General features: G+C 46.1%; 1 long non-coding RNA gene across 1 annotated transcript; it reads left to right on the top strand.

Moving 5' to 3' along the window:
• Positions 1-8,508: 8,508 nt before the first annotated feature.
• Positions 8,509-9,016, top strand: LOC133911017 (uncharacterized). The gene is made up of 3 exons (XR_009908579.1): positions 8,509-8,586; positions 8,670-8,765; positions 8,839-9,016. It is a non-coding gene; the product is annotated as an uncharacterized LOC133911017 (long non-coding RNA).
• The last annotated feature ends 221 nt before the right edge of the window (positions 9,017-9,237 follow it).

Genomic DNA, 9,237 nt, shown 5'->3' on the forward strand with positions numbered 1-9,237 from the left:
TGAAGGTGGGGTTATTTATGGTGACGGAGAGCAGGTGCATGGTGTGAGTGTATGGGCTTGACGGGGGGACAAGAGCATTGAATTCCCACCATCATGGTCCCGGTGCCGCTAGTTCACCCTCACGTACCCCCTGGAATAGGTCAGGGTGTCGGGTGGACTAACCTGTTTGGTAGGTCTAGTAAGGATCAAAGGTGTCGAGGTCTTCTCGTGGGTGTGCTATGTCCGAAGTGGAGCACTAGGCAGCTGAGACTGCGCGACGACGTCGTAGTTTGATATGCCCCCCGAAGAAGTCCCTCACAAGATCAAACGGGGGGTCTATTTCAGGCTCATCCTCCTAATTTAGGTATAACGATTTATATAGATTCTACTATTTACGAATTTCATGCACGTACCAGACTTCATGGCATTCAGGATTCTGTTTCTGAAAAGAAATGAAAGTGAAATTCAACGTAGAGTTGATCCGTCTCTCCGCGGCTCCGCCCTGGGCACGCCGATCCTGTCTTTGAAAACAAAAAGGAAACCAGTGCAGTCTTCTATTTTTCTTTGCCCACTCGCAAGAATGGAGCTTCATTTTGTCTCAAGGCGTTGAGAAATTCTTGCGAACAACCATGGTAACCTTTTCTCTTGACTTCACTTACGAATGGAGGCCGACCAGTGTCTAGTTCAGTTAGTGTTCATATAGGTTAGTCATATATCATGATATCAACCAACTGCACCCCTCTAAAAATAAATTAAAGCGGAGAAAAAATGTAATGTATTTTAAGCTACACTATAGAAATCAATATCTACTCAACTGGTTGTAGGTAGCCTGGGAACCTTTTCCACATACTCCTACTAGCACTCTTGCCCGTACCTTTCATTTTTTTCCTAGAAGAATAATCACGCGTGTTTCTGTCTACTTCAGAGTTCTGGTATCACACCACGATTAAAAAACTCCACGCCGTACATGTTTAGTTAACCTATACTGCTCTTCTACTGCAAATATTTATATTTTCTCTCTCCTGCTTTCAAATTTTCTCACGACAGTTTGCCAATTCTACAGGACGATAAGAACCAGACCTAGGGACATGGTTCACAGGGACAGAATAAGTTGTTTGGAAGAGTGAATTACTGATGCATAAGCCTCCAAGCAACACGTCACGATGTAACCCATGCATATCATTAGCTTAAGATGAGACCTACAATTTAAACATCTCATTCCATTACTGATAACGTTAATATACTGATTAATAAAATAATTTAGGATCTTACTATTTCTAATTAGAGGCTTATTTTAGAGAAATCCTAGAAATTAAAAAAAGCAACACATCCGACTATCGATTTTGTAGATTCTAACCATCATTGATAACCATAGCCATAGGATTGTCTAACACATTTTTAAATTATTCACCTATATCATTATAAAAAAAATTAACCTTAAGCATCCCTAGTGCATGCTCCTAAATGACCTACCTATGCTATTATGAAAAAAAACTAATCAAAGGAACTTAAATATCTGTTTCTAAATTAGACCATCTCCAATAACTATCTTAAATTTTCATCCTAAAAATACTATTACAGCATCCCCTATCACTATTACAACATCTCCTATTTTTTCATCTCCAGTAGCTATCTCATTTTCTACCTTCTACTCCTCTTTTTCTCTATCGGGACCGCTGGCAGCCTCTGTAAACAATACTACTACAGTACCCAATAGTGTTTTCTCTATCTGGACCCACTGGCAGACTCTGTGAACAGTGCTGCTACAATACTTCTACAGTATTCACGGATGATACAGTAACTTCACAGATTTACAAATCCATACCCTCTCCATAACACTGTAGCAATATTGTAGCACCGAATATGTAAATTTGAAAGGTCTGCTGGAATTGGCCTTACCACATCAAACATATACCAAAATTAACCCAAAACACATATGCCCTGTAACGTTCCATGTGCTTTTCATCTAAAGATTAATTTAGGTATCACTATCAAAAGGAAAAAAATATATATTATACCATAAATAACCACACACGTATTAACAAATATCGTGAATGCAAAATATTATACCATGGAAGACCGTTTCATGATATTATTTATATTGGCCGATTTGGTATTGTATGTTTTATTTTAATTGTCTGATAGATATCTCTCACCCGGAAGAAAAAGGAAGAACCGAGATAACTCTTTTTTTTATTTGAGAGGTATAAAAGATGCACACTATACCCACGTCAGACACTCTACATACACACGTGTGTGCGTCCACATACTAGAAGGGATTGAGAAGACACTAGCCCTCAAATACTCAGGAATACATAGTACCACTTAATACACACATGTATAGATATCATATCCTAATTTAATCTGAACTTAATGAGCATCTGGGTCGAACGGAGCGAGAACACGAGCAGGCATCGTCGCACAGCACGCGACTTGCCAAACCGGCTACGGCTCGCTCTCATAACCGACATAGCTCATTGTCATGTAGCAGATAGTGGATCGGGATGTCTGAACTGGGCTGGCAGTGTCAGGCGAACGGCGTGGCCGCATGAGCTTCTCCACTTGCCTTTCAGGGTCCACGCGCCCTGAAGAAAGGAGTCAAGTCACATGGACTTAGACCCATACAAATGGTCCCATTCGTTTTTCTTGGGACCAATGGGCCCATGCGTTAGATCGTTGGGGCCGGGTATTGTTCGTCAGTTCATGCGGAGAGTCGGAGCGCTCTTGATCCTTAAAATACATAACTTAATACTCAACCCAAACAAACCCCACGGATGAGAGTTTTTTTTATTTATATTTTTTTAGTTTAAATTTAAATAAATAGATTCCCGGCGAAAAGATTTGTAAAAGTAGGCACCCACCGCCCTCTCAGAGGGCTGCAGCCCTCTAAGAGTGCGGGTACGGGTGCTAACCGCCTCCTGAGAGGGCGGTAGGCCTTCCCGCCCGGGCCCCACAGGCTTACCACCCCTGAGGGGGTGTGTAGAGCTCGGGGCGGTAAGGGCTCCTCCCGCCCGCCGCCCCGCGCCGGCCCCCCGCGCCCTGGAGTCTATAAAAACCCCGAAAAATAGAGAGAAAACCATAAAATTTGGAAAAAAAGAAAAGTTGAGAAGAGAGAGGAGAAGAGAGGAGAGGAGAGAGGAGGAAGAGAGATCGGCGAAGCCCTGCTGCATTTGGGCTGATGATTTGGAAAAAAATTTCAGGTAAATCTTTTTATCCTTTTTATTGTTGTTAATTAGTGCAGTAGTAGTATATGACATAGATTTTAGATATTTATGATCTAGGGTTTAGAAAATTGTTAAATTTAGTTAGAAAATTGTACGATAATAGTTGAATATAGAATATTATTTTTAGTATATTATTTTCAATTTGTTACCTGTAGTATATTATTTTCAGTATGTTATTTGTAGTATATAGTTTATAGTATATTACTTGTACATGCGGACGTATGAGTCAACAGTAGATGATAATTTGTGAACCTAGGGTAGCATTTAAAAACTATTTTATCCGATAATCAGAAATATAGTTTGTTGTCTTAACATGTGTTATGTTTGCGGGTGTTTCTAGGAATGACAGATAAATTAATTTTTCAGATATATTATGGTGAGGGTGAAATTATGTACGGTCCCAACGGTGTAGATCTCTCTGAATTTCGCCATGTTATGAAGGGGCTTAGTAAGGCTAATGAGAGGACTATCGTGGGGGTGTGCAAATGGCTCATGCGGTTTTTTCAACTGGATCTGCAGCAATATGAGCTGAAGTTGAAAGGTGTTCTGAGCCGTGCTAGTTATGGATACTTTGGTGAGCTTGTTCCCATCGAAGCCACATCAACTTGGAGGCAGTATGTAGATATATGCTGTGAATGTGGCATGCCGCTTGTTTTATTAGCTGAGGCGTACCTGAAAGATCAAAATGAGGTGAACTCTGCAGAAGCAGTAGCAGGACCAAGTGAAGCAGTGGAAGATGAGTCAGAGGCGGCTAATATAGGGTCCAGAGAGGAGGTTGGTGATGTTCCAGAGCTGCTGCCGATGGGTGTAGCTGATGAAGGGAAGCACATCCCTAGCATCATTGAAGATATGAATTTGGAGGATGAAGAGTTGGAGGAAGGCCTTGCCGATGGGGATTCTTCTGATGAGGAGGGTAATGCTGCAGTTCCTGCAGAGTGGCGGGATCAAGAATTTTCGAAGTTGGTGGTTAGCGAGGCTGACCAGACACCGTGACAATACCATGAGAATGAGGTGTCACAGGGTGCTATGTACCCTACAAAAGAGGCAGTTATTGATGCAGTGAAATTCTGGTCGTTGTCTCTTCGTAGGCAATTCAAGGTTGTTAAATCAAGTAAAAGAGAGTACGATGTGAAGTGCTTGGTTCCTCAGTGTCCTTGGCGGGTGCACGCATTCAGAGGGAAATGGGCAGACTACTGGCAATGCTCAATAGTTAAGGAACATAATTGTCATATTGAGGAAATAGAGTTCGCCCACCGGAACCTGTCTTCTGCTTTCATTGCAAATGTTATGTATGGAGAGATTGTGGACAACCTAAGGTATGAGCCACGATCAATAATTCGTGCTATTGAGCAAAGGTTCCAGTACACAATAAATTATGCGAAGGTATGGAGGGCGAAACAAAAGGCTATTGAGATGAGGTTCGGTACATATGAAGATTCGTATCACAATCTACCTCGTCAATTAGCCACAATTTGTGCAAGAAATCCAGGCAGCTACTATGATATCAAGTATTACCCCTCTACTGATATGGAGTACAGCGGAAAAAGAGTGTTGCAGCGTGCTTTCTTTGCATTCGGTGCAACTATCAAAGCATTTAGATATTGCTGACCCATCATATGCCTAGATGGAACATTCCTAATTGTGAAGTACAAAGGACAGATATTGTCTGCAACAGGGGTCGACGGTAACAACCAAGTCCTGCCACTAGGGTTTGCGTTCGTGAAGAGTGAGAATGGGGACAACTGGTATTGATTCCTAGAGCGGGTGAAGCATGCAATTGTTCTTGACCGACCAGATGTGTCTCATTCATGATAGACATGCAGGATTGTTGCAGGCTTTGCTGGATATGCAACACGGTAGCGTGCGATTGGGTGTACCAGTACAGTGGCCAGATCTCAAAAGCATGTGGTGCATGCGCCATATGGGTGCGAACTTCTACAGACAATTTAAAAACAAAGAGTTAATGAAGCTCTTCAAGAAGTTGTGCAGTCAGAACCAGCAACGTAAGTTCAATGCATTATGGGCAAGACTTGATGAACTGACTCTTAAACAAACTGCGGAGGCTGCACCTAACCGTGAGGAACCAATAGCTCTCGGTCGGCTCCCAACCGATACTCCGCAGATTGTAAGGAGATCATGCTCATCTATTAGGAGCTTTTCACAGTGGATACGCAATGAGCCGAATGAAAAATGGGCTCTGCTGTACGACATTGGTGGTGCCAGGTATGGAGTAATGACTACAAACCTTGCAGAGGTTTATAACTGGGTCATGCGAGGATTGAGGTCCCTACCACTAGTTGGAATTGTAGAAGGCATTTTGCATGGCACTTGCAAGTACTTCATTGATCGGTATGCAGCTGCTAAGGTTGTAATGGAGGACAATCGTATGCTTTATGGCCGGATACTATGTGAGTACATGGAGAAGGCAAATAGGAAGGCTCACATGCATCGCGCAAATCAAGAGGGCACAGCAGAGCACAGGTTCAGTGTCCTGTGTCGGGATAAGGGTCGGAGGGGGGGTAGACGTGAGCGGCATGTTCAAAAGTATGTGCTAAGGAGTGGGACATGCATATGTAGTTGTCAGAAGCCACAATTATTCCACAAACCTTGTACACACGTCATAGCTGCGTGCGCGGAGCACCATATGCTTCCAAGGCAATATGTGTCACAATATTTCATGAAAGATCAAGTACTGAACACCTGGAACTAGGAGCTGTATGGTTACGGTATTGTTGACACTTTTACAAGTAACCCAGGGCCTTCAAGAATATATGTGCCTGATTTGGGAAATATGAAGAACGCACCGGGCCGAAGACAATCTCGGCGGATTCGTAACGATATGGATGAATCCGAGGCTAGCCCTAGGATTAAGCGATGCAGTCAGTGCAATGAAATAGGTCACACTTACAAATATTGTCCCAAAAGTGCAGGCGGTGATGCACCTGTTGTCTAGGTCAGCTAGTTTTGTACCATTTTAATATGTGTTAATTTCGCATATGGTTAATTTGCATTCGAAGTATATTATTCTTGTATTTATTTTTTAATGTATTAATGTACATGTCTTTCAAATACAGAGATGGCTCAGCCTTCGACCCCGGAGCTTTTGGACCCTGCCGTGGACAAGAAGCATCGCAGCTTCTTATCCGCCGAGCACCAGATGGAGCTAGGAGTGTTTCGCCCACGAGGCCCTGGAGAGCTGCTGACGGTAGACGAGCGCTGGACCCACAGGTACTTAGAAAAGTTGATGGTGTTACATATCATTTCACTGCTGTTGTTACATATTATTGATGTACTGCAATACTTATAGGTTGGGAGCGGCCGGACTCCTACCGCTTTGCCAGTTGGTCGAGGCCCGAGCGACGGAGAACCCCGAGGTTGCAGCCCGTCGTTTCTACTTCGATCGGTCGCTGATAGCAGCACTGGTCGACCGTTGGAGGCCGGAGACACATACGTTCCACCTACCGTGCGGAGAGATGACCCCGACCCTGCAGGACGTCTCCTACCTCTTAGGCCTTCCTTGCGCGGGAGCTGCGGTTGGGGTGATTGATATGCAGGCTGACAGGATGAACGACATGCACCAGCAATTTGGGCCGGTGGAGCGAAAGGCGGATGCACCCCCCTACGTGCCTGAGTTCTTAGCCGATGCACGAGGGCTAACAAAGAAGTGGATCCTACAGTTCTAGGTACGGTAACATGCAACCTATCGATTACTAACAAATTATGTCGTAATGATACTTTCTGACACCAGTCATATATGCAGCCGGCGTACATCCACCCACAAGCCAACGCATACGCGGTCTCGAGACATTTGGAGGCCTACCTCCTTTGGATGTTTGGGTGGGTGATGTTCACTAGTGGCCAAGGCCACCTGGTTACGAGGACCCTTGTGCCGTATGCCCGGTCGATAGCGGACGCTCATGCAGAGGACGTACCGCAGTTCAGCTGGGCATCAGCTGTTCTTGCTGCGACGTATCGGGTGCTCTGCGACGCATGCACGAAGAAGGAGGCGCTAGCCACTTTTGCCGGGTGTCCACTTCTTCTTCAGCTATGGTCGCACGAGCATTTTGCCATAGGTAGGCCGGTGGTGGATCGCTCCCCGTACCTAGAGGAGTGGTACGGCGAGATGGACGAGGACGCGCCGACAATGGCCTCGCTGTGGTGTCATCGACGGGTACGTAATTTACATTAACAGTTTCGTTCATACTATGTTAGTCTCTAAATATCTGTATTGATGTTTGTCACTCAGCCACACTGGGCCCACGAGCAGCCTCGCAGCGCGTACGAGCATTTTCGTACCCAGTTTGACAGGCTATGTCCTAACGATGTGGTATGGGAGCCATACAACGCTCGGTCCGTTCATACACGTGCAGGGTTGGGATTGTCACCCTTGTGCACCTGCGACGAGGAGTACTGGCTCACCAAGACGCCCCTTGTCTTCGACATCTACGTCGAAGAGTACTCACCGCAGCGCGTCATGCGGCAGTTTAGCCGTCACCAGGCATTCCCGCTCGTCCCCATCCGTACAGTCCCTTTGCACGTCCACAGGTACATTTGAAAATTTTTAGTTTGAGCAACCTTCGTTTCAGTTTGACTTACATTTACCGTGGTTTGAATGCAGGTACACACAGAAAGGCCAGCCAGCTGGCCACCTCTAGGCGGACCGCTTGGCCCCTTACGTGGCAACATGGGCCCAAGCGCTACAGGACGTCGTTGATGAGGCGCATCCCCACACCGAGGGAAACTTCAGGGAGTACCTACGGTGGTACGTACCTCGTACGCGGACTCGTATCACCTACACCCCTGATGATGTCCGGGGCCACGTCGCATCGACAACGGAGACATACCCGGTGCATTGGGACGAGGACGCCGCTTTAGCAGTAAGTCATTTTTTGAAGTCCGTACTCCTTATTGAATGAACATAACCGTATACTTTAATTGTTCACTTTTTTTCGTATCTGCAGACAAATATCATTTATGATGTAAATAGGGATGCAGCTGCTGCCATGGACCGCGTCCGGCAAGGGCATCACCTAAGTGCGTCGGATGTTGCAAGCTTCATTAGACGGGTTTTCGACAAGACGACGCGCGCCCTGAAGCTCACCTCCTGCCGATCTACCACAGATGTAGCAAGGCCGCCTCCCAGGACGAGTGGTGTACACGCCGAGTCGTCTCGGCAGTCAGACGTGCACCGACATTCTTCAGTGTCGGCACCCACACGACCCCTTCTATCACGTCTTGGAGGGTCCGAGCAACATGGTACGAATTATACTTTTGAATAATATTGATCAATATCCTTTAATTTTTGTTATTAAACATTCATTAGGTTCGTCTGCACAAGTCTCGACGCAGCCTCGCAGATTGAGCCCTGTACATCCACAGTCAGGTACTCCGGGAACCCTTCTTCCTAATTTCTAGTACTTTCAGCAAAATAAGTTACAACTGTGCTCAGGTTACTTCGGTGACGAGGCCGGTCCGTCTTCGGTGGCCCCACACCCTACCCCCCCGCAACGTACTACGGCACGTCAGCGTGGCCTTCTTTTGCTGCACCGTCGTACCACGCAGGTACAGTTATACATTTCTTACTACTACTTTCAATACCATATTGTTCGTATCTAACGTGATTATTTGTTCACAGGCCCCTCCAGCCAGTATACATGGACGCCTGCCGAGCCTTCACAGTCCTCCTACCCTAGTCAGGAGGATGAGGCTGGCCCCGACACCGCATACGACATCGTTCGTGACTTCTTCGGGGGCACACCTGACTACGACGTCCTTCAGCGGTCCCAGGTTTCCAGTGCACCGCTTCGAACCCAGCCCACGCACGACGAGCCCTCGACACCGGTGGTCCCTACTAGGCCTACCAGACACGTCGGCCCACCTGACCCCCTCACCTACTCCAGGGGTCACATGAGGGTTAACCAGCGGCATCGGGACCACGTTGGGGCGCACGGACGACGGCAACGAGGGAGGCATGAGTAGCATTTTACATTTTTTGTAACTAACATATGCATATTCGCTTCGTGATGTGCTCATA

The sequence above is a fragment of the Phragmites australis genome, chromosome 3 (assembly GCF_958298935.1).
Source record: "Phragmites australis chromosome 3, lpPhrAust1.1, whole genome shotgun sequence".
In the NCBI taxonomy this organism is placed as follows: Eukaryota; Viridiplantae; Streptophyta; class Magnoliopsida; order Poales; family Poaceae; genus Phragmites; species Phragmites australis.